This window comes from Chiloscyllium plagiosum, unplaced genomic scaffold (genome assembly GCF_037043375.1).
Source record: "Chiloscyllium plagiosum isolate Xiang-an unplaced genomic scaffold, Cpla_swu_hap1 HiC_scaffold_23, whole genome shotgun sequence".
NCBI classification, from domain to species: domain Eukaryota; kingdom Metazoa; phylum Chordata; class Chondrichthyes; order Orectolobiformes; family Hemiscylliidae; genus Chiloscyllium; species Chiloscyllium plagiosum.
Window position 1 is genome coordinate 46,170,215 of NW_028270161.1, and position 23,981 is coordinate 46,194,195.

At 41.3% G+C, this 23,981-nt stretch overlaps 1 protein-coding gene across 16 annotated transcripts in view; it reads left to right on the forward strand.

Annotated features, from left to right (window-relative positions):
• The window catches only part of LOC122561637 (potassium voltage-gated channel subfamily A member 1-like), a 250,780-nt gene that overhangs the window by 195,456 nt on the left and 31,343 nt on the right, over positions 1–23,981 (forward strand). The window contains exon 5 of one of the 16 annotated variants that reach the window (XM_087999616.1): positions 2,509–2,660. The exons of 14 other annotated variants lie outside the window; for them this stretch is intronic. The gene's annotated coding sequence lies outside the window, so the exon portion shown is untranslated. Of the gene's footprint in view, positions 1–2,508; positions 2,661–12,637; positions 12,712–23,981 lie in introns of those variants that run through there. One more of the 16 variants, XM_087999620.1, reaches the window with a different exon arrangement.

A 23,981-nucleotide genomic window follows, 5' to 3' on the forward strand; every position in this document is an offset into this window, starting at 1 on the left:
TTCAAGATTGCTAACTCAGGATATTCTGAGCTCACAGGAGAGCAGACTTGTTTGTCATGTGCCTTTATTGAATTGGTTATAAGACGATTGCCTGCAGTATGTGTCATATAGGAGAGGTCACATGTCAATGGCAAGCCAGGAGGCATATTCATATAGTATTGCATTTCAATACTAATCATCCCCCTTTTCAAACAAAAAAGCAAGCATTTGCATGCATTATTATTTACCCAAGTTACTCATTCTTCACAGAACTGTTTTCATGCATTAGCAGTCATTATTCTTGTCAGTCTTTGTTCATGCATTATACATACACACAATCTTTAAATCATGCTGGTCGCTTCATGGTGTTCCTCTGTGTTGTCATTGACTGTTCGTTTGATTGGTGTTCCTTCTACAGGGGGTGTTGTCACATGTTGCCATGGTATTTATCATTGTTCTTTTTTCCATTTTTGAGGAGTTGTGGACCTCTGGGACTGATAATTGATCTATTGTCTGTGCAGATGTTGAGTTCACATCTTCCCGATTTGCTGCCTGCAGCAAGGAACAGCTTCTCCAGTTGTGCACATGTACCAACAGGTTGCAATGGTGTATCTCGATGTTCTTTGCCATCATGTACAATTGAGGTGTCAACACAGGTCCCCAGTTGAGCTGATTGCTGTTGAGCATATAGTGTTGTCTACATAGCACCTTGGTCCTGGAGGAACACTGATTGTTTTTACTGTATCAGTTGTACATGGTAGAAATGACAATTAAAGCTACTCTTGACTTGAGTCTTGACTCTTGAAGGTTTGATTCCACAATAGCTCTCCAGCAACAGCTTAGCAGTCTAAAGAAATTTGACTTTCTGCAATTTTACCTTAAGTTTGTCTCGCACACACTTTTATAACTTCTAGCATCAGTAGCATTTTATGTAATTGGAAGTGTACTTTGGGTGTGGCATGACATTAGACCTTACTTTGGACCCCAAAGGGAGGACCCCATCCCTTCAGTAGGTATGTTTTTCCACTTGAAGACTGCCTTGAATACATCTGGGCTGGATTCTTGATTTCTTTATGATTACTTTGGCGATTTGCACTGCTGCCTTATCCTTTCCATTTGACTGGGGACAGTGTGGAGATGAGCTATGGTGTTGAATTACTCAATCAGGTATGAAGCAGCTAAATTGTTTTAATTTGTGAACTGAGAGCCGTGGCTCATCACAATGTCTGGAATGCCATAATGGCTGAAGTGTGCTTTCAGGCATTCAACAACGTCACTGGCAGACAATGATCTCTAATTCCCAGTAGCTAAAACAGTATTTTACGTTGATGAGATGATCATTTCCTATGAGAGAGATCTACTCCCAACTTCATCCATGGTCTCTCTGGGATGCCTAATGTCAACAGCTGTTCTCTAGCTCACTTTAATTGGTATTCATTCCAAGCACTGCAATGGCTAACGCCAGGATTTCATTGCTCACGATTGGTTAATAGAGCACATCTCTTGTCTTCCTCAGACTCAAGTGGATTCCTTGGTGGCATATGAAGATACATATTGACATTCCTCCTGCTGACTCCCCTTAGGGATAATAATCCTATTTCCTTTGTACAATCTGTCAGTTGTCAGTTCACTTTTGTATGTCTGATATGCTCTTGTGACCTCAGGAGTGGCCTTGATGTTTCAGGTCATCTTTTCATCACTAGTTTTAACAAAATGTAGAGAGTTCCACCTTGTTTTTAAGGTGTGTGCTTTGATCAAGGTACTTGTCTGTTACAATAATGTCTCTGTACGGTTGACGTTTCCCAGAACATGATGAGCTGCTGCTTCATGTTGGGTTTGAAATATTTCACGAACTCTCATCATATCCTTTACTTGCTTCTTTGAGGAGGCTGCTCCTGGCAGCATGTCAGCAACACACATAGACTCATGGAGTTTTTACATCATGGAGTGGTGTCATTCAGCTCACACATCTATGCCAAGCATCAGCTATCTCTTTTCTAATCACATTTTCTAGATTTGCCCATAACTTACTAAGCCATGGAGTTTCAAGTGTCCATCTAAATAATTCTCAAATATCTTGAGGGTTCCTACCTTTTAGACTCTCAGCCTCTTGCCCTTCACCTTGAAATTATGCCCACCTCATTATTGATCCTTCAACTGAGGGGAATAGCTGGTACCTATCCAACCTGTCCAAGGCTTTCACAATTTTTTACACTTCAATCAGATCCCACCTCAGCCTTCTCTGCTCTCAGGAAAACAACTCCAGGCTATCTACTCTCTCTTCATAGCTGACTCGCTCCAGACCAGGCATCACCTTGGTGAATCTCCTCTGCACTCTCTCTAATGTTTCCCATGCTTCCTATAATATGGTGACCAGACCTGCACACTGTATTCCAGCTGTGGCCAACTAATGTTATATGCAGCTCCACCGTAAACTCTTTGCTCTTGTATTCAATGCCTTGACTAATAATGATGAGAATCCCATATGCCGTCTTGACCATCTAGTCTACCTGCCTGTTTGTCTTCAAGGATCTATGAAGAAGGGCTTATGCCCGAAACGTCGATTCTCCTGTTCCCTGGATGCTGCCTGACCTGCTGCGCTTTTCCAGCAACACATTTCCAGTTCAAGGATCTATGGCCATGTACACCAACGTCTCTTGAATCCTCTGATTTTTCCGAAGGTACTGTCATTAATTGTGTATTCCCTTGCCAGGTTAGTCCTCCCAAAGTGCATTCTTTACACTTGACACTGTTCAGAGCATCTGACCAGCCCATCTATATTGTCCTGTAGTTTAATGTTTTCTTCCTCACTATTTCTCACATTACCAGTTTTTGTGCCAACTATGAACTTGCTGATCATACCTCCTACATTCAAGTCTAGATCATTAATGTACACTGCAAACTGCAAGGGATTCAGTACAAGTCTAGATCATTAATGTACACTGCAAACTGCAAGGGACCCAGCACTTAATCCTGTGGTTCGCTACTGAACTCAAGCTTCCAGTCACAAAAGGACCCTTTGACCATCATCCTCTGCTTCCTGCTACATAGTCTATTTTGGTTCCAATTTTTGCAAAATTGTTCTTCATCCCATGGGCTCTCTTTTACTAAACCAGCTTACCATGCGAGATCTTGCCAGAAGCTTTACTGAAGATGACATCGCTTAGAAAGAATCTAACACTTCATTTAGATTTAGATGTGAACATAGAAGGTATGATTAGTACATTTGGAGATGACACTAAAATTGGAGGTGTAGTGGACAGCAAAGAAGGTTACCTCAGAGTACAACAGGATCTTGATCAGATGGGCAAATGGGCTAAGAAGTGGTAGATGGAGTCTAATTTGAATAAATGTGAGATGCTGCATTTTGGAAAGGTAAATCAGAACAGGACTTATACACTTAATGGTAAGGTCCTGGGGAGTGTTGCTGAACAAAGAGACCTTGGAGTGCAGGTTCATAGTTCCTTGAAATTAGAGTTGCAGGTAGCTAAGATAATGAAGAAAGCAATTGGTATGCTTGCCTTTATTGCTCAGCGCATTGAGAGGAGTTGGAAGGTAATGCTGTGGCTGTATAGGGCATTGGTTAGGCCGCTTTTGGAATACTGCGGGCAATTCTGGTGTCCCTGCTATCGGAAGGATGTTGTGAAACTTGAAGGAGTTCAGAAAAGATTAACAAGGATGTTGCCACATTGGGAGGGTTTGAGTTATAGGGAGAGACTGAATAGGCTGGGGCTGTTTTCCCTGGAATGTTGAAGGCTGACCTTATAAAATCATGAGGGGCAAGGATAGGGTAAATAGACAAGATCTCTTCTCTGTCATGGGGGAGAGAAAAGATTTAAAAGGAACCTCGGGGCACCTTTCTCACATAGAGGGTGGTGCATGCATGGAATGAGCTGTCAGAGGAAGTGATGGAGACTGGTGCAATTACAACATTTAAAGGTCACGTGGATGGGAATATGAATGGGAAGCATCTAGAGAGATATGGGTCAAATGCTGGCAAATGGGACTAGATTAATTTAGAAAATCTGGTTGGCATGGACAAGGTGGACCGAAGGGTCTGTTTCCGTGCTGTATATTTCTATGACTTTATAACAAATGGGTGTCAATGGTAATTGCCTTGTGGTAGAGGTTACAAGCCACGAGGTCCACCCGTACATTATTTAATTTTTTTTAATTATTTAATTTAATTTAATTCCAAACGCAAGGTATATATTCTGTGAAATTCATCACAAAATTGGCAATTGGTTGTATAGGGGAAATATGAAAGAAAGAGTGAACTTGAGACATGGACGAACAGAGATAATAAAACAGAAAGAGAAGTTGCAATGAAAAGAACTTATGAAAGGAGAGAATTAACTTGAATATTTGACCAATGGGAATGTTTCCACAAATGCCACTGGATTTTGTAGGCATGAAGAATTCTGATATGCAAAAATCCCTTCTCATCTTGGAAAATCACTTGCTTTAATTTCCTGAGCAGGGTCAATGCTACTCTTAAAAATTTGTGAGGTGGATGTCCCAGTCATCCTTAGATATACACTAAGCTGTTTGTTAAAATCAACAACAATAACTTATTAAACTTTCAAGTGTCATACTTCTGACATGGGAAGGAACACTTTCCAGCAAACCGTGGTTGCCGTGCAAAGAAAAGTTTCAGATGCCGGCTGCCAACTTTGGTATCACTGATGGCAGTGGCATTCCAGGCTTGGGGATGAGTGTGTCCCCTGCTGTTGTGATGGCAGCAAATGTAGTCAACTAGGATTAAGGAACAGAAGTAAAAACAATGACTGCAGATGCTGGAAACCAGATTCTGGATCAGTGGTGCTGGAAGAGCACAGCAATTTCAGGCAGCATCCGACAAGCAGCAAAATTGACATTTCGGGCAAAAGCCCATCATCAGGAAGGCAGTACTGCAGAAACTGAATACCTAATCCAATAACACAGGGTGAGTGCAGTCCCCGGAACAAACCCTGGAGATTTCAGAGGAAGAAAATCACTGGTCTCAGTAAGGTAGCTAAGGTTAATCTTAAGTAGAGTTTGGAATTCTAAACAAATCTAGCTTCATCCTATATGGATTAGGGTCTTACATTCTCAAATAATTGTAGCAGTCCTGTTAGCGTTAACACACTGGGTTATTAGATCAACAGGACATGGAGGCAGGAAGTCACAGCCTTCAGTGTTGCCTTGTCTTCTGCTATGGCCTTGATTCCATATTGATCTATTCTTCATGTTTAATTAGGGCTCTTAGCCAGTGGAGCATGAAGTAGATGCCTGTGCTCCTGAATGCTATGTAACTCTACTGCATTGTGTCCAGGCATTTCAGGCATCACATCAATGTATCAAAATTGCATGCTATTCATCCTATGGCTAAATGTGCTCCATTGATTGACTCATGTTTTTCCTACGTTTGATGATAAGTGCATTTTGACAGAATTGTGTGCTACTGTCACCTTCTGATCAATGACAGTGCAGCCTCTCTCTTTGATCTCGGATGGAGTTTTTCCTGAAGTAGATGACGCAGCGAGATAATTGCCACCTTCTTAAAGTTCGACCTGAAGAAGTAATACTTCTGCAGTCATTGGCTGGAAATTGTACCTGAGGGCAGGAGGTGGTAGTTTGGGATAGAGATTGATCTGACCAATACACAGCATGCACAATATTCAATCCATTCAGGTTGGTCCAGTTAAATTACCTTAGGACTCTGAATTCCTGATATACACTTCTATTGCATGCGTCTGTGCATTAATAGCTCTAAATTCAAAGTTTTAAACTTTGTTTCACAGAATGTGTATGTTGCTGTCAGCTTTTATAGCCTCTAATTGCCATTGAGAAGGTGATGGTGGGCTGTATTCTTGAACTGCTTGAGTCCAAGTGGTGTAGGTACCCCCACAGTGCTATTGGAAGGGAATTCCAAGATAATGATCCTGTGACATTAAAGGAATGGCAATGTCGTTTCAAGTCAGGATGCTGAGTGGCTCAGAGGGGAACATACAAATGGTGGTGTTCCTGTGGGTCTAATGCCCATGTGCTTTAAGGCAGTAAATCTAGAAGGTGCTACCAAAGGAAACTGAAAGAGTTATTGCAGTGTATCTTTTAAATGTACATACTGCTGCCACTGCGCATTGGTGGTGTTGAGATTAAATGCTTAAGGTGGTGGATGGAGTGCCAATCAATTATGATTTATGGCTCCTTACCTGGTTTTTATCCAATAATTGCATAAAGCAAATTGTAGCCAGCTTGTGTTTAATTTCAGATTGGTTACGCAAGGTAAAATTGAAAAATACTGGACTATTCAAATAAAAGTGCACATGATATGTACATATTATACACTGCACATTATGAACCCATGCATTTTTAAATGCTTTTGCAAACAGAATTAAACATTTATGATAGTGAAGAAAAAAGAAATTTGTCATATCACTTTCCTCTGCAGATTTCCAAGCTTCCTTTCCCAACCTGTGTGTATTATGTATGTGGTTTAAGATTCCACTTTCATTATTGTACTGCCATCCATTGTTCACTTCTATTGTTAATAAAGAATTGAAGGTTTCAGTGAAAAATCTTTCAAATAGTGCACGAAGCAGAGTACGTGGTTCGAGTATTTTCTACAATTACAAATGATTAGTTAATAAATCAGTCAAGGTACTTTCTTTGTTTATCTCTTCTTCAAAGCTAACTGCATTCAAATGTGTCCCTGCCTTCATCCATTCCTAAAAAAAAGTGCTGAATAATTTAAATAAATTGTGTTTTAAATTTGAACTTTTTATCAAAATTGCCAGTTAAGTATTTAAAATAATAACATAAACATTATGTGAATGATCTTTACTGTTTTGCTTTAAGTGTATAATGTGAAGTTCTTTTCATTGGGAATTATTTACCTTACATGTTATCAGCATCAACATTTATGTGGTCCCTTTGATGTAGAAAGATAATCCTTAATGCTTCAGACAAGCAATTTCAGAAAAGACTCAATGCTAAAGCACTGAAACAGGTAAAATAATAGCCTGGGCAACAAGCCTTCCTGAAGGCATATATCTTAAAAGTGTCTTAAAGGAAGATGGACAGATGGAGCGAAGTCTTCAGAGTGAATTACAAATTTTGATGCCAAGTCAACTGAAGACCTTGTTGTCAATGATGGATCAAAGGAAATTAGGGATAAGCAAGAATCCAGATCAGGAGAAGTGCAGACAGATTAGTATGGCTGGAGGTGATTACACATGAGAGGGGCTGAGGCCGTTGAAGTATTTGAACACTTGATGAGAATTTTAAATCTAAGGCATTGCTGCATCTGAAACTCATGAGCACAGGTGTAAAGGAATTTTGATGATATCAGTCCTACGTAGGATAGGAAATGAAAGGCTTTAAGATAATTGAGTTTGGAGGTATCAAACTGTATTTATGGCTTTCAGAAGCAGGTGGGCTGATGAAAAGGGTGGGAATGGGTGGTCTAATAATCCACTTCCCATATAGTAAAGGCAAGTATTGGAGTTAATAGCTAGCTTCTCACATTCCATGTACAACCTCCATTGAAAGCTGCCTTATCAGCCTCCCCTAGGTATTCTAAATGATGCTGATATCATTGGAGATGTTCCACTGAGAATCAGTGGGGCTTTCCAAGACCACAAATTGATGTGCCATGACACACTGAGGGTGCCATTTCTGTGCCAATAACACTACTTACATGTGCTCATTTCTAGCAGAGGTTATGTTGATTAGAATCTTGGTGAAGACATTGGCATTGCCACTACAAACATGCGGCAGATGTATGCAGAATAAGCTGGTCGTGATGCAAAACTAGAGTTTAATATGAATTTGATTCCAGTGTGGTCATTTTGGCCATTGCTGCTCTAGTACTGTCCCACTTTGAAACACACACAGCTGAACATTCTGTCTGAGTGCACTGTAACAGCAAACTCTCTGGTGCTATGTCAAACTCGAGGGTGGCTGCTGGGCAACAAGTGCTCTTCACTACACCTCTGGGTCACTCTGCAACGTGGCCAGCAATGTATTCCATTAGCGCCATTCTGTTGTGAAAAACATAACTGAGTAGATGTCTAAACTACTGAAGCAAAGTCTGCATTGCCTCATTGTCTCTGAAGTGCTGTTGTCCAATATACTTGGCACGGTGGCACTTCACTCACAGACATATGCTCAATTAATGCCATTCATTTTTAGAGCCACACGGTAATGAGTTGTGTTAGAGGTACAGAGGTGTGTATAAGTTGGGTGTTTGTTATAGGCCCCATACCTGTCATCCAGACATATCGAGCAAGGAAGAATCACCCACCATGCTTTAAGACAGCTGTCAATATCAGTCAGACCATGAATACATTTATCAGAATATAGTTCTGTTAAAAGGTTTCCAGCCATTTGGAAGGTGAAGTGTCATTTACTCAATGAAACTGGAAAAATAGTTCTCATCTTATGGCACCACCTGTGGAGGCAAATTGAACTAACACTTCATTTCAATAACAGAATTGAAAGAAATTTAAGGTGTAATAGGTTTAAAGCAATGGTTAAATGGAACAGGCAAAAGGAAAATCTGCGTTGAGCTGGAAGACAGGAGGGGTTAAATGATTAAAGAAGTAGTTTTCTAAATGTCAAATGGAAGGGTGATGGGAAAACAAAAGATGTGTCTAGAGCAGGTGTGCTTCTGACTAACAAAACTGACAAAAAGGGAATCAAACTGGAGTAGCGATCATCGTCTGAAATTGTTAAACCCAGTGTTGAATCTGGAAGGCTGTAAATTTACTTGTGAAAGATCCAATTACTAATAATGTGAATGTGAATGCTGTCTTCCCCTGCACTACGTCTTTCCATACTCCACTTTCCAAATGCACAGCCTTTACCTCCTCGAGAGGTAGCAGCAGCAGATAGCAGGAAACAACCCCCGCCAACCCCTGCCTATTTTTGTCTATAGCACATTCCAGTCTTGGAACTTCTCTAGTCCTTTAATAATCTCAGGCCAAAATCATGGAATTCCCTTCCTTACTACACAAAATAAATTTGGGCTCTTTTAGCACCCTGGTAGCGTCCCTACCTCTTGGCCAGAAGGCTTAAATTCCACCTGTTTCAGAGATATGTCATAATATTTGTGAATGGATAATTAGAAAATATCTACACCATGTACATTGCGGTGATCTAAGATGGATGACAAAAGTCAAAACAAGGCCCCTTTCATGGATGTTTTGGTTCTTGGGGGCTACTTTTAAATTCTTAATAACATCTTCATCAGATGAAAGTATCATGTAGTTCTTTTGACATGTGGTTTGATACCACACAATGAGCTTAGCTTCAAGGCAAACTGGTCAATAAGAAAGCAAAGTCAAGAACTGTTTTCAAGTGTAGACCTCAGCATCATATTGTTTTTTTTGTGTATTAATACTAAATATTTCTATAAATGGTAGTCATAGATATACCAGATGCTGATCTATCATTACATTACATAAGGACTAATCTATTTCATGTGTTCATGTTTATGCACTCAAGTGAGTCTCCCTAAAATTCTAGGTGAAAGTGAGGACCTCAGGATGAAGTGCTTCTGCTCAAAATGTCGATTCTCCTGCTCCTCAGATGCTGCCTGACCGGCTGTGCTTTTTCAGCGTCACACTTTTCATCCGTGAAGTTCTAGTCTAGTGTAGTTTGGTCTGGTGTAGAATGGTTAACTCCACCCCCGTTGCAATATTTATGTTCAGTGAAGTGTAGCTTCATGACACCATTGAAATGTTATTCCAGGGTCCTAAAGCTCAGGAACAACATGTCTTCCCAAGCTCTTGTCTCCTGTTATGCATAGTAATTAACCGTTAAAATATAAACACTCGAAGGAGTAACTCGATTACTTCTTGTTACAATATTTACCGTACAATGTTCCTCATCTTTCTGCCCCTCTCCAAGTCTTTGATTTGATACATCTGCTTTGATGGGTAGATCAGGAAAGTCTATGACTAAGTGATGAAACAATATATAAAGTTGGTGATTTTACTTGTTCTATGCAGGGTTGCATTATATCAAAGATTCAATTGATCTGATATTCTGAGTATGTGCCCCAAATATAGCGTGCACCAAGAGATCTATCAGAGGGATTGGCGCTTCATGGCACACCACCAATGGTGTTTGACTTTGTTCTTGTTAAGCAGGTAGTTTGTATGTTTAGAATGGTTACTGGCTAGGCAGGAACAATGAGATGAGGTGACAGTAGCTGCAAAGGCTAAGGCTTTCATTTGTGTCAAAAAGGTACAATCAGCGGTGCCCAGGCTGTTGTTCTCTAACTGTCCTTTCTTATGAAGGCCCCTTTACCAGGCTTGTTGTCTATGTTCCAACATAGGGGACATCTAGATGCAGTAAAGTTTATTATAGTACAACACTTTAGCGTCATGCTTACAGACTGAATGGAGAAGTTCTGCAAAGCAGTCATCTGTGTTTGGTCTCCCTAATATAGTTAAGACCACATTGTGAGCAGTGAATACAGTACCCTCAACTAAAAGAAGCACATGTAAATTGCTGTGTCACCTCCAAGGAATGCATTCACATTGGACAGTGGAGGTAAAAGGCAGATGTTCCATCTCCTGCTTGCATGGAAAGGTGCCATGGGAAAGGCACTGGGAGCAAAAGTGATTGAGGATAGGACTTGATTGAGGACTGGAGCAGGGTGATGTGGAGGAGATGTGGTGGAAGTTTTCTCTAATTATCCATTCACAAATATTATGACACACCTCTGAAACAGGTGCAACTTAAGCCTTCTGGCCAAGAGGTAGGGATGCTACCAGTGTGCTACAAAAGCCTAAATTTATTTTGTGCAGGTAAGAAAGGGCATTCTATAATTTTGACCTGGGATCATTAAAGGAACAGGGAAGTTCCAAGACTGGATTGTGCTATAGATGAAAAGAAGCGGGGGAGTGGGGTTTGCTTCCTGCTATCTGCTGCTGCTATCCCTTGAGGTGCATTTGGAAAGTACTATTGAAGGAATCTTAGCAAGTTGCTGCAATAGATTTTATAGATGCTCGACACTGCTCACTCCTCCTTTGCTAAAACAGGACCTGCATAGGATGTTTTCATTAACCTGGGTCAAAAAATATAACTGGATGGGTCAGGAAGACAAATCAACCACTCCTGCCAGCCTCCATTTCACCTTCACCTTCCTCGTCCAATTCATGCATCAAGGGGAAGAATTCCGATTTGAATTCTCATCTCCACAATTTTTATTGTTACAGTGATAAATCAAGATGCAAGATCTTAGATAAAAAATAAACCCGATGGAGGAGAAAGTACATAGATCTCGGACATGAAACCAGTGGAGGGGTTCATTTTTTTTTAACGTGCTTCCAGTAAACTGGTGTCCCTTCAAACAGACTGCCCCATCAGCCCCAAACTGACCTCAACAAACCGGTGAGGTCACACAACTGCAGCAGCTTGTGATTAAGTTCCATTTCATTCATTTTCATACCATAGGAGCAGCACGGTGGCTCAGTGGTTAGCACTGCTACCTCACAGCAACAGGGATCCAGGTTCGATTCCAGCTTCGGGCGACTGTCTGTGTGGAGTTTGCACATTCTCCCTGTGTCTGTGTGGGTTTCCACCAGGTACTCTGGTTTCCTCCCACCATCATAAGATGCGCAGGTCAGGTGGATTGGCCCATGTTAAATTGCCCATCGTGTTAGGTGCATTAGTCAGGGGTAAATATAGAGTAGGGGAATGAGTCCGGGTGGGTTGCTCTTTGGAGGGACGGTGTGAACTTGTTGGGCCGAAGGGGCTGTTTCCACACTGTAGTGATTTTATGAATTATAATTAGATTATTTGAATTGTACTCATGCTCTGAATGAGTAAACCAAAACCTTGTGCAGAAGGTAGCTAGTCCAAAATATGTAGAAATTGAGCATGAGTTTGATTTCCTCAAAATCCTTGTTCTGGATGTTGGGGGAGGACCACAAGGTTCCATCATGTTGCCCACTACAGTGCACAAACTCCCAAAGGCAAATCCCACATCTGACTTAAATTCTCTCGAGTGAATTACTTTGCACAGCTGATGTCTCAGGTAAAGGGTCACGGCCTGCTGGAGGGAATAAACTGCACAACAACATATTAGAAGCAAGATATTTGATTTTCCTATGTCAGGATTAATCTCACTTTCCATGCCAACAGTTTGATTTGAAAATAAGTTTGTCAAGTTTCTGAAAAGTGCACCAGTTATTTCAGGTCACTGGTGGAGAGTGGGGGTGGAGAGGGGGGGAAGGATCGTGGATAGTGTGAGAAGGGAAGTGACCCTTTTTATTTGCACTGGGCGGGACACTACTGTAGAAATGAAACAATTGGTTCCAGAACTCTTGCAAACTGAATACAGCAATGCTGTCCATATACCGATGTGCAGAAACAACTTTTGTCAGATTCATTAATGAAATAAAATGGATTGTGTCACATTTTGTGGGACAGAGTGACTGAGACATAGGCGTCAGATTTATCTCTTCTGTCAAATTAACATTCACCCCAGGCCAATATGACAAAACCTATCAATGCTGAGTGTGGGAAATAGTTACTTTAAGCTTAATCAGTTTTTTTTTCATGTTGAAATAAGATGAAGGAGTAAAATGTAGGGTTCATGTTAAATTTATTTTCCCTGTTTACAAGCTGGTTGATCTGATTCTTTTTTTAAATATTCTTGCAGCTTGCTTTTGTGGACTGATTTGTTCATTGAATAATTGGCTATGTTAGTTTATTAATTCTCCATAAACGCATCAGAGAAGATTTCATCATCTGCTGCAGCAAAAAGGCCCTTTGGGACCCAATGATTTCAGATGTCAGACAAGGACAAAGGACTTTTTTTCTGGAAAAGGTAAAGGACAAATTGTTTCTAATTATAAGTTGGTCTGCGGACTGTGCAGTGGAGAGAAATCTGAGTGTGCAGTTGGGAGTACAGCTTTAGACCCGTGACATTTGTGTGGCACTTGTTACAGTCCCAGCTAATATTATTACTGAACAAATCAGATCCCAGACTGAAAAATGACTTGTTAGACTTTCTTGTTTTTGTTTTAACGAGGTACTCCATCTCAGAAACAGAAATACACAATAGTTGTAGAGTTGTTTTTAACAGAAGTTTATCATGCAAAAGAAATAAAGATAAAGTAGAATAAGCTCAACAATTTGCATATAACACAACTTTAAAAATATTGAAACACGCAATAAAAATAGCCCATTAAGCCCAGCAGCATCCCATTCCAATGTCAAACAATCGAGAAAAATCTCTTCTGTATCCCACATAGAGTTTGATTTAACTGTGACTTCAGTTCCTATAATGAGTATCTGATAGCCTCTTCTTCGATTCATTGTTAAACTGAGCTTAAACTTTTTCAGCCTCGCATAACCCCTTAAGGATTGTAAGCATGTTTGGGTTGAAACCTTTACCAAACTCCTTACACTGAGTTACACTATTTTAGCGATTCTGCACTAATTTTCACTTTCTCTGGAGCAACTGCTTACACATTCAGCTTTAACTAAGTATCCTGCAGATCTGTCCAAATAGAAAATTAAGAAAAAAATCCTATGTTGTCATAGAGTCATAGAGCATGGAAACAAACCCTTTGATCCAACCAGTCCATTGCTGACCATGTTCCCAAACTAATCTAGTCGCACTGGCCTACCTTTGATCCATATCACTCCAAATCCTTCTCCCTCATGTACATGTCCAGATGTCTTTGAAATGCTGTAACAGTGACTGCATCCACCACTTCCTCTGGCAGTTCATTCCACACATGAATCATTCTCATGTGAACATGTTGCCCCTCATGTCCTTTTTAAAACTTTTTCCTCTCACCTTGAATTTAGTTTTGAACTCCTCCACCCGAGGGAAAATATCAGTGTTATTCACTTTATCAATGCTCCTCATGATTTTACAGATCTCTATAAGGTCACCCCTCAACCTCCCAGATTGTGCATTGAATTAACAATTATCTCAGAACCCATCAGACCAGAGTGCAAGTAAGTTATCCTTGTTCCCAAAGGGCTGTCTAATAGCAACTGATTACATAAATGGAATAGTTACTGACAGCAGTAAGCTCTAAAGGATATTATCGACAGTCCAGCAAACAGATTTGACTTCACAGGGTTTCCTTTGAGGGTTAAACTGTTCCACCACTGTCATTGAAAGCAAATCAAAGATTTTAATGTGGCTAATTTTATGATATGCTGCATGATATATCCTGCAATATATGAACAGGAGATACAAATGAGATAAGATAGCCACCAGAATACGGGGCATCATTAAACATATTTTAGTTTCTCAAACATTGAATAGGTATTGGGTTTGAATGCTAATTAACTTTTTCAAGTGTGCATGGAAATGGCCACTGGCAACATACAAACAGGTCGCAACCTGTATTTATACATTGGGAGATTTTAAAGGCAAATGGACCCAATTTCTGCCTGAGGCACAAACACGGAGCCAAAAGTGTCTTTAGGAAGGATGACAGAAAGCTGAGAGAAAGGAAAAGATGGATTATTTGAAAATCTATCAGTCTGATGCCTCAATTGCAAGCTGAAAGAAACTAGTTTAAATCAAAGTCAAATTCTTGAAGATGAAAAGAAGACGTGTTTTAAAAACATTAAGTAAAAATATTTATGACTGAAGTCTATTTCTGCCGTAACAATTTTGTTCATATATAGTTTAAATAAAGGCAATTTTGTAGAAGTATTTTCCATCTTATATAATTTAGCAAAGAGTTTGATACAAATAAAAAGTATCAACAGAAAAGGCCAACCTTTATATAGTACTTTTCACAATCTTAGGAAGTCCCAAAGTGCTTCACAGGCAAAAAGATCAATATGCCAACACATTTAGTTTGGAATGTCAGAAACATTGAAACCAATTCGTGCACAGCGAATTTCTTCCAAAGAAAATAGTGGAATAAAGACTGGAAAATCTGTTTTTGAAATATTGGCCAGCAGAACAATCCTGTTAGGGTGAAAGGAAAGACTGGCAGGTATAGGGAATGCTGGATGACAAAAGAAATTGAGGGTTTGGTTAAGAAAAAGAAGGAAGCATATGTCGAGTAAAGACAGGATAGATCGAGTGAGTCCTTAGAAAAGTATAAAGGCAGTAGGAGTATACTTAAGAGGGAAATCAGGATGACAAAAAGGGGACATGAGATAGCTTTGGCAGATAGCATTAAGGAGAATTCAAAGGGCTTTTACAAATACAATAAAGACAAAAGGGTAACTAGGGATAGAATAGAGCCCCTCAAAGATCAGCAAGGTGGCCTTGTGTGGAGTCGTAGGAGATGGGGGAGATACTAAATGAGTATTTTGGCATCAGTGTTTACTGTGGAAAAGGACATGGAAGATATAGAATGTAAGGAACTAGATGGTGACATCTTGAAAAATGTTCATATTACAGAGAAGGAATGTCTTGAAACACATAAAAATGGATAACTCCCCAGGACCTGATCAGATATATCCTAGAACTCGGTGGGAAACTAGGGATGTGATTGCTGGGCCTCCTGCTGAGATATTTGTATCATCGATAGTCTCAGGTGAGATGCCGGAAGACTGGAGGTTGCCTAACGTGGTGCAACTGTTTAAGAAGGGTGGTAAGGACAATCCAGGGAACTATAGACTGGTGAGCCTGACCTCAGTGGTGAGCAAGTTGTTGGATGGAATCCTGAGGGACATGTATTGGAAAGGCAAGGACTGATTAGGGATAGTCAACATGGCTTTGTGCATGGGAAATCATGTCTCACAAACTTGATTGAGTTTTTTGAAGAAGTAACAAAGAGGATTGATGAGGACAGAGCTGTAGATGTGATCTATATGGACTTCAGTAAGGCGTTCGACAAGGTTCCCCATGGGAGACTGATTAGCGAGGTTAGATCTCATGGAATACAGGGAGAACTAGCCATTTGGATATAGGACTGACTCAAAAGTGGAAGACAGAGGGTGATGGTGGAGGGTTGTTTTTCAGACTGGAGGTCTGTGACTAGTGGAGTGCCACAAGGATTGGTGCTGGGTCCACTATTTTTCGTCATTCATATAAATGATTTGTATGTGAGCATAAAAGATATAGCTAGTAAGTTTGCAGATGGCACTAAAATTGGAGGTGTAGTGGACAGCGAAGAGGGTTACCTCAGATTACAACAGGATCATGACCAGATGGGCCAATGGGCTGAGAAGCGGCAGATGAAGTTTAATTTAGATAAATGCAAGGTGATGCATTTTGGGAAAGCAAATCTTAGCAAGGTTTATACACTTAATGGTAAGGTCCGAGGGAGTGTTGCTGAACAAAGAGACCTTGGAGTGCAAGTTCATAGCTCCTTAAATGTGGAGTCACAGATGGATAGGATAGTGAAGAAGGCGTTTGGTATGCTTTCCTTTATCAGTCAGAGTATTGAGTACAGGAGTTGGGAGGTCATATTATGGCTGTACACGAGATTGGGTTCAGCCAGTTTTGGAATATTGCATGCAATTCTGATCTCCTTCCTATCGGAAAGATGTTTTGAAACTTGAAATGGTTCAGAAAAGGTTTACAAGGATGTTCCCAGGATTAGAGGATTTGAGCTATAGAGAGAGGTTGAATAGACTGGGGCTGTTTTCCATGGAGTGTCAGAGGCTGAGGGGTAACCTTGTAGAGGTTTATAAAAGCATGAGAGGCATGGATAGGATAAGTAGACAAAGTCTTTTCCCTGGGGTGGGGGAGTTCAGAACTAGAGGGTGCAGGTTTAGGGTGAGAGAGGAAAGATATAAAAGCAACCTAAGGGGCAACATTTTCATGCAGAGGGTGGTATGTATATGGAATGAGCTGCCAGAGGAAGTGATGGAGGCTAGTACAATTGCAAATATTGAAAGGCGATGAATAGGAAGGGTTTGGAGGGATATGGGCCAGGTGCTGACAGGTGGGACTAGTTTGGGTTGGGATACCTGGTCGGCATGGATGGGTTGGACCGAAGGGTCTGTTTCCATGCTGTACATCTCTATGACTCTATGAATCTAACTCTTCTGCTCCTCAAAGTTGTGCCATCATTCTTTTATGTCCATCCTGAATTGACAGGCAGGGCCCTGTTTTAATATCTCATCTGAAAGACAGCACTCCACCAGATATTGCAACGAACGAGTACAGTGGAATATGTCCACTAGCACTTGAACCCCAAGTGCACTATTGCAGAGTTAAGAGCATTTGAAATGAATTTGCTTGTATTTTGTGCTGGTTTATAGATTTCTATCCTTAGAGGTGAGATTAAAAGAGAGGAAAAGCCAATTTTGACTTATAAAGCCAGTTTTGGTGCACGTGCACTGAAAACAAAGAGTGTCTTATCTAAGATACAAACAAAATGTGCACGAGAAATTCAGCAGGCCTGTTAGCTCCTGCAGAGAAAGAAACCGAGTTGACATTTTGAGTTCAATAGGACTCCCTCATAACTGAAGGGAAATGGCTGAGGAGTTACGCTGGCAGCTGGGTTTGGTCAGGGAGTAGAGATCAAGCTGAATGGTTGAGGGGGCAGTGTGATAGTAAGGTAAAGTGGGATGTGTTCAAGATTTATAACTTAATTAATTTTATATTTTGTCTTGCCAATATTTAAGTTTTGGAAATTTTCATCAGGTTTCAAAACAGCTGTACTGATCCCAAACCATTGCTTTAATAATGCTTTCTGATTAGAATCTGAAATGTATTTATAGCCCATTGAGTGGTGACAATCTTGCCTGAGACAGAAATCATGGGAATTTAAATCCCATTCCAGAGATGAGAGACTAGAATCTTGGGTGATAATCCAAATGAGAGCACTGTCTTCTCATTGAGGCTGCGTTAATAAAACAATAAGTAAAATTAAATACTGCATTGTCCCACTCTCTCATTAAAGATGCACAACTGGGGGTGTTTTAACCTGAGGGTCACCACACCTCAAGAGAGGTCAAGGTTGTGAGTCCTTCATGGTGACCTCAGCTGGAGCAGGAATTGAACCCACACTTGACATCTCTCTGCAGCACAAATCAACCAACCAGCCAACTGACACGCTATCTGTCTAACAAGTAAAATAATCCACAACCAAATTCAATGTAGCTACATCCACCTTGAGATCCTGACTGATACTTGTCCTTCAATCAACATCCCACAAACAAAAATCAATGTCATATTGTTTAGGTCAGCTGCGGCTCGGTTGGTAACATTCTCATTCCTAACCACACAGTCTGATTCCAGGCACTGGGACAAAAGTCCAAGTTGACATTCCGGTGTTTGAAGTTATGCTGCAATATCTAAGGTGCCTTCGTTCAGAAGACACACTAAACTGGGGTGCTATCTACCTGCTAGGGTAGTTCAAAAAGATCTGACGGCATTATTTTCAAGAGGAGCATGGAGCATTCTGTCAATATTTATGCCAATCTACATCACACAGGTTATCCTATTGCTGTTTGTGGGAGGTTTCTGTGCATAATTTGGCTATCAACATCACAACAGTGATTACACTTTAGAAAGTGCTTCAATGACTGCAATGCCTTGAAATCTCCTAAGGCCATTCAGACACTGTTCTATGTTGAAAAGTTAAAAGTAAAGATAGGACCAGACCCCTGGTGACAGGAAGAGGAAGGGAAAGGAGATGCCGTGGGCTTCTGTAGCGGGAGCTGAGCTCTTTTCTTACTTGAAACTCCCTGGGGATCTGGCCCTGCTGCAGCGGGACATTTGAGGGAGGCCAGGAGGCCTGGGCAACCAACACTCCCACCCCAGGGTCACTCCCTCTCTGATTGCTCACTGGACTGGGGCAGGGTCACTCACGCCCTCTCTCACTGACCGCTGCTGGGACAGAGTCACTCACTCCCTCACTGACTGACCATTCCCTGGGACAGAGTCACTCCTTCCCTCACTGATCGACCATTCCCTGGGCCGGGGTCACTCACTCCCTCACTGACTGACCATTCCCTGGGATGGAGTCACTCACTCCCTCACTGACTGACCATTCCCTGGGATGGAGTCACCCACTCCCTCACTGACTGACCATTCGCTGGGCCGGGGTCACTCATTCCCTCACTGACCGACCATTCCCTGGGACAGAGTCACTCACTTCCTCACTGACTGACCATTCCCTGGGCCGGGGTCACTCACTCCCTCACTGACTGACCATTCCCTGGGCGGGGTCACTCACTCCCTCACTGACTGACCATTCCCTGGGCCGGGGTCACTCACTCCCTCACTGACTGACCATTCCCTGGGCTGAGGTCACTCACTCCCTCACTGACCAACCATTCCCTGGGACGGAGTCACTCACTCCCTCACTGATTGACCATTCCATGGGCTGGGGTCACTCACTCCCTCACTGACTGACCACTCGCTGGGCTGGGGTCACTCACTCCCTCACTGACTGACCACTCGCTGGGCTGGGGTCACTCACTCCCTCACTGACTGACTGCTCGCTGAGCCGGGGTCACTCACTCCCTCACTGACTGACCACTCGCTGGAACAGGGTCACTCACTCCCTCACTGACCGCTCGGAACAGCGCTGACTCCACTCTCGCCTTGACACCAACAGCTCTCCTCATGCGGTGCATGGGCAGGTCTACCAAATGTTTCCCCTCAACCCAAAAAAGAAATTCCAGAATCTTCTACCTGAAAATTGAGTGCACCACATTATGTGCAAATAAAACAAATAAACTCTCCCACTGTAAACAAATTGCTTTAGCCTTTAAAACTATTTCTCTCAGATTGTTTTTCAAAAGATATCACCGTAGCTACAAAATACCTCCAAGTTAATCAGTAAAACCCTTCAGACACACAGAGAACCCATATGCTACTGGTTCAAATTCCAAACTACAAACTCAAAAATAAATAGTATTCATAAATATATGTAATCACATTTTACATCACGCAATGCTTAATAATTTCAGAGGTTTCACAATTTTCTTCCTACTACTTTCTTAGACAATGGGTTCTGCTCATAAACATACTTTAGGTTTTAATCGTAGTCAGTATACTGTAACACACAGTCTCTGCAGTAACTTCCTACAATTTTCTGGTCTGTTTTTTATTGAAAATTGAGAAAGTCGAGTGCAAATTTGTTAGCTTCATGTATTTTGTCAGCTTTCTGATGAGAGCTTAAAATGAGACCTCTATGGTTCTGGCAAACGGGAGGCAATGTCCCAGTGGTATTATCACTGGACTGCTAATCCAGAGACCCAGGAAATCCACGGCAGAATTTGAATTAAATTAAAATCTGGAATTATGAATCCATTACCGATTGTCAGAAAATCCCATCTGGTTCATTAATGTCCTTTAGGGAAGGAAACTGCCATCGTCAGCTGGTCTGGCTTTCATGTGACTCCAGAACAACAGCAATGGGGTTGGCTCTTAACTATCGTCTGGGCAATTAGGGATGGACAATAAATGCTAGTCTTGGCAGCGATGCCCTAATCTCAAGAATGAATTGAAAAAAAAGCAGATGTCAAAGATCTCATGACACTGGGTGCAGGATATAGTTATCCAACTTCAGTCTACTTTTCAGCTCATGTACCATTGCCTTATGCTTTAAAGCACCCTCAGGTTCTTTTATTCATTCATGGGATGAAGGTGTCACTTGCCCAGCCAGCATTTATTGTCCAAACATAATTCCCCAGAGGGCAGTTACCAGTCTATTATGTTGTTGTGGGTTTCGAGTCATCTGTAGGTCAGATCAGGTAAGGACAGCTATTTCCCTCCCTGAAGGACATGAGTGAACCAGAAGAGTTTTACCAACAATCGACTCGTGGTCATCGTTAGACTTCTCATTCCAGATTTGTTTCTATCGAATTCAAATTCTACCATCTGCCATATCAGGATTCGAGCCCGGCTGTCCAGAATATTACCTGAGTCTCGGATTAACAGTACTGCGATAATACCACTAGGCCATTGCCTCCCCTGAAAAAAACATATCCAAAAACATTCAAGATCTTTGAGGATTTCTGCCTCCATCACCTTTTCAACAGGCAGTCCCAGACTCCCATGACTATTCATATGAAAACATTTCTCTTCAACCTTACTCCACCAATTACTGTAATTTCGCCCCTTTGTCATTGCCCTCTCTACTCAGGTAAATCATTTTTGATTTGTCGTCCAAGCCCCTCACTTTACTTAACTAAAATAAATTTCCTTCCCGTCTCTGCTATTCCAAAGGAAACAACCTCAGCATCGTCATTTTTCTACTTACCTTTTGACAATATCCTTGTAAATCTCTTGTCCTGTCTCTGATGTGATCACATCCCTCTGGGAATGTGTCACCAGAAGTGGAATCAGTAGGAGTAGGAGCAGAAATCCCAGGTCTCACTATTGTTCCTGGCTCAGGCCCTAGGCCATAAGAGGCCCCATAGAACATCAGGCTCAGATTACTGGGCCCTGATATACCCACTGGCCCTGGTAAGTCATGCTTTGGTTGTGACCTCACTTGTGTTTTATAGTGTTCTCGTAAAAACTCCCTGCCCCCTTTAGGAGTTTGCTAATAAGGCAAGGTATATTATTTGTCTTCCTATCCACCTGTTCAGCCATCTTCAGGGATCCAAAATCTCTCTGTGCCTCTACAATTCTCAAAATCTTGTCCATTCTTCTTTATTTCCTTTTCTTGTGTTTGCTCTCTTCATGTGCATTACCTCACACTTCTGAAATTTGAAATCTATTTGCCACTTTTCTGCCTATCTGTCTGGTTCAGTTAGCATCTTCCTTCTCTCTGCAACTTTCTCCAGGGACAATATCTATGGAAGCAGACAATTAAGAAGGCTAGGATGTTTAATGAGTATTTTGTATTAGTGCTCTATAAAAAGGAGAATGGTTACAAAATCTCAGCAGATGTGTAGAGATTGTGGCAGTAATGGGTGGAGTGAAAATTGATAGACAGGAGATACTGGCAAGGCTAACTGTGCTTAAATAATGTTACCGATTGCTTGGCTCCCAACCCAAGTTACGATGGAAATGAGGGTGGAGATTGTGAAAGGGTTGTCCATAGTTTTCTCTAGACACATGGGAGGTGCCAGGGGATTGAGAAATTCCAACTGAGACATGCTTTTTCAATAAGTACACTGAGGACATCTGTAGTGATGGAAGTCTGGTTTGTTTAATATTGCCGGTGGTCAATGTTCCCTCTAATTTGAATGCACAACTGCTCCAATATTCCACCTGTGCTGTTAGGCATCAACGTGCTGATTACAGCATTGATTTCTGATTGCCACACATGGGCCTCAGACAGCTAATATGAAAATTAGAGGGAAACGCTGCTGCTGGCTTGGAATGGTGAAAGAAGCGATGATCAATCATTTCAGAAACAAATTGGATGGGCACTTTATGAACATAAACTTGCAGAGCGTCAAGTATTAAGCAGGGCATTTAGACTTGTTGGTTTGCTGTACAGAAAGTTGACCGGAAACATGTGCTTGTTTTGTATCAAGTGAATTTACTTGGAATAAGCAAGACATTTAGCAGAACAGGGAAGTGAACCTAAACTACTTTTGGCTACTTGCAAACTGCAGGGGCAAGCATCCACTGATTCAGAACTGTGAAAGGAAGGGGAGGTTTAGGACAACTGTCAAGAACTATTCCTTTACACAGTGAAGAATTGGAATCTTGAATGGTTTGCCTGGAAATCTAGTTGATGACCAGGACATTAGACTGATTCTTGACATGGCTGGGTGTTATAATGGCAACGTAATAGTCTTTGTATACTGGAGGTCAAGTTGTTCCAAATGTCTTTTTCATCTGAATCAATCGTGTAATTGTTGGTCACAAGAGAATTGTCGGATCATTTTTGTTTTGCAGAGATATTTCATTTTGCTGTTCACAGTAACAGAGACACTCATTGCCTGAGGATCCTGCAACAAGCTACAACATCTGAGGAGAGTGATTAGTGTGGAACATTAGAGGACAGTAACCAAGTGCAGAAGCTGCCACAAGGCAAATATCTTTTGCACTTTCATACTGTTTTGTCATTTTTACAGAACTGTAACTCCCCTGAGGGGAACCGACAGGCAGTGATGACAAGTAATTGATGTCATTGCCACCTTATGTCAATCAGCTTCGAGGTTCCTTTGCCAAACAACCTAATGCATATCCTTGATCATAATTCCTATTTTTTGCATGTGCTATCACTATTTTGAAGTTCATCAAAAGATAACAAATAATTCAATGGTTACCACAGATATCTTCAGAAAATTTAATAACCATCAATTCGCAATCATGACAAGCCGATATTGTTATGAACTTTAAGCTTCATAACCTGTGTATGTTTAAGCTGTGTCCTTCAATTTAACATGAAGTAGAATCTTCTGGAGCAGGGGATGGTGATTGAGCTAATTTTGCCTGGAGATAGACCCATGTACTCTATAATGGATTCCTCTTGAAATACAAATGATAGGTTCCACATGTGGGACAGCTGCTTTGGGAGACAGAGACACATGAAAATGGAGAGAGAAAGAAATGGCTGCTGCTGTGTAAAGCAAAGGAAAGGACTGTATTTGTGTTAGCAACCGAGCAGGGCACTAGTGAGAACCAACTTCCTGTTTGAAAAGGCAAGACTTTTGGAGTTTTACAAAACAGAAGTGTTGCCGAAGTGGGCCTTGTGGGTGGAAGTTGATTCAGGGACACTCACACCATGTAGAACAATTTTTCAAGGGCACTAGAAAGTTGGACCTGGCATAATAGGAGCAGGGAAACTTCTGAAAAATTGGGAGGCACTTGAACTTCATTGTTAAGGTTTATGTCTACTGGAAGCATAGAATAAAGCAAAAAAACAGGCCATAAAGGTCATTTTGTTGGCATTGGATAGTAAATGTGAGGGACCAATTTGTGGAGCACTTCTGCTCTGTCTGTTAAACTTGCCCCAAGCTTCCAGTTGCCTGGCACTGCAACTGTGTTCCCATGTCAACTTTTCTGTATCAGGTCTGCTGCAGGGGGAACAAAACCTCATCTTTCACCTGGATACCTTATAATCTTTAGGACTCAATATTGATTCCAGAGCATGAACACCTTTCTTCACGTTTGCTCTCCACACCCAAGTCACACTGTCGATGGTTGCTCC